The following is a 2,416-nucleotide window of genomic DNA, read 5'->3' on the forward strand; positions in this document are numbered from 1 at the left end:
CGCTCTGAATCCCCCCAGTGCGATACCCGCTGGCAGAGCACTTAGTTTAAGCGCAGCTTTTGGACTACCCGCCGTTCAGACCAGTTGCGCGCCTGAAATCTGTCCCTCAGGGGCAGCCGCCGGAACAGCGCCCAAACTCTGGATCCAGCCCCTGCGCTTGTTTTCACACCTCCTTCGAAATCGTGGCTTGCGACACGCCGTGTACGGCAACTTCTGGCAGTCGTGGGTGGTGCGATACGGGCGAGAGGCGTTGGAAAAGGCGCCTGCCTTTCCCGCCCGCCCGGTGGGTTGACCTGCTCCATCCCGAAGGAACGGTCCCGTGGTGGCTCCCGTGGCCTCGGAAATGCTGGGGGTGTCGGCGGTGCGGTGCCGCACGCCGGTGAGTTACTGCAGGTTTCCAGCAGTCGGATGCTGAATTCGCAGACACAGCGGCTTTGCCCGGCAGCAGCTACCTGGGGAACCGCTGAAATTGTGGGTTTCTGAGGGTTCTCCCCGGAGGAAAACTCGTCAGACTTAAAAAAAAAAAAATTAACTAAGCAGAGGCAGAGCTGCAGGCCAGGCAGGGGCTGCAGGTGTCCCCACTCCAGACATCCCACGGGAAAACGCTCGTTGTCCCGTATGGGAACGAAGAGGTACCCGAGCTTCCCCTGACGTGGAGGTTGCGTGGGAAGAGCGTGCGGGAGATGCTCTTCCAGCGGGTGCTTGTTTTTCTTGGTGGAAGTCAATGCACACCAAAACAGAAACTCGCTGCCCACGGCTGTCGGGACGTTCGCCGCCCTACGCGAAGCTGATTTATCTCCCCGACTCTGGTCTTCTCGCTCCCCGTCCCATCTCAGACCCCAGTTAGTGTTCCCCGTCAGAGCCTTGCTTTCCTTCTGCAGCCGGCAAGAAGGTGCGGGGATGCCGCCCTGCCCGGGGGCCGGCAGGTCCCACCGGAGCCCCAGCGCTGGCCAGGGCCGGAGCGGGGGGAGAGAGCCCGCCCGAGGAGGGGGCTGTGGTCACAAACTTCCCTAAACTTTCCTCTGGACTGAGTGCACCGCTGTCAGTACGGGGATGGGGAAGGGGGAAGAGGGAAGAAGCAAACTAAAACATGTCTTCAAAGGCAGCCCCGTTTTTTCTGAGCGAAACTAGAAAATCACACTACCATTTACCACTACTTCTGTTCCGCACTTTCTGGTACCACTGGAATACTTTTCGTTTCTCGTTCAGACATTCAGTTTTATGAATTATTCAATTTTAACTTGCTCCTAGAGGGCTCGATCTCGCGGACCCGCCTAACTTTACTTTGCATTTCATGAAGGATTTTTCTGGGCAACGAGTCGTCGCTATTTTCAGCTGCTTTCACCTGACTTGGAGAGAGCCTTGAAGAAAGTTAGCTCTGCTGGGAGTTAACTGCATCTCCTCCATGTTCGGGTCCTTTGTGTGTGTGTGTGTGTGTATGTGTATGTGTCCACTCTTGTCCATCGTTTGGGGAAATTCGAGCTTGCAAAGAGCAGAGGGGGTTTTGAGGTGATTCACTCTGCACGACACCCACACCCCCCGCCTCTCCATCCACCCGAGATATCTATGTCCTGGTGACTCTCATGAGGTTGAAGGAGTTTGCAGTGAGAGACACTGAATAACTCCCAAATAATTCTCCGAGTTTCTAAAATTTAGAGGTTAAATTTTAGCACACTGAAGTGTCATTAAGAATACTAAATAATACTTATTTCATTTTAAAACATACACCTTTTTCCGAGGACTTCAAGTGCATAATTGCTTGCAGTGGCATCTTGGAATAGGAATATAAGTATCCAGGTTTGAAAGGCATAACCTCACTGAATTCCTTTACTTGCTGATGTGTTCCCAAATATTGAAGCTCATATGTGTGCGCTGTGGAAGTTATATCGAGTGTAATAAAACAGAGCTCCGAAAGCAAAATCAGCGGTTTACGTAGGTGTTTCAGGCCCCCGAAGCCCGGTGTTCCTTTTTTAACATACATAATGTATGTCAAATATACACGTGGGGGCTTTTGCTTAAACTGGGTGCGTGATTCCATCGGGCTGCCGCTCCGTTACGTTGCTCCCATATAACAATTTTTGCCCTAGATTAGTTCCGAACTAAGGGCGCTTTTACAGACTAATTTTTCGTCTTTCTTTCTTTCCTGGAACGAAAAAAAAAAAAAAAGGGAAAAGCTTGTTTCGGAGTTTTAGAAAACTTCACCTCAGTGCAGTGCACAGTTGAGAGAATACCTGGGCAGAGGTGCTACCTTTCCCCGCGTCGCTTCGCTGGCCATTCCTCTGGGAGAACGCGGATCGCTCATCGCTTGCCCGGCTCTTTTCGCCGCAGGAACACCGGGAAAGGTCAGGTTGCTGCGGGGAGTCCCCGCTCGGCGCCCGCCTCCGCGAACCCTGCTCGGCGGGCGGACACCGACCGC

Source organism: Manacus vitellinus, unplaced genomic scaffold, assembly GCF_001715985.3.
Source record: "Manacus vitellinus isolate BGI_N305 unplaced genomic scaffold, ASM171598v3 scaffold_40_pilon, whole genome shotgun sequence".
Classification (NCBI taxonomy): domain Eukaryota; kingdom Metazoa; phylum Chordata; class Aves; order Passeriformes; family Pipridae; genus Manacus; species Manacus vitellinus.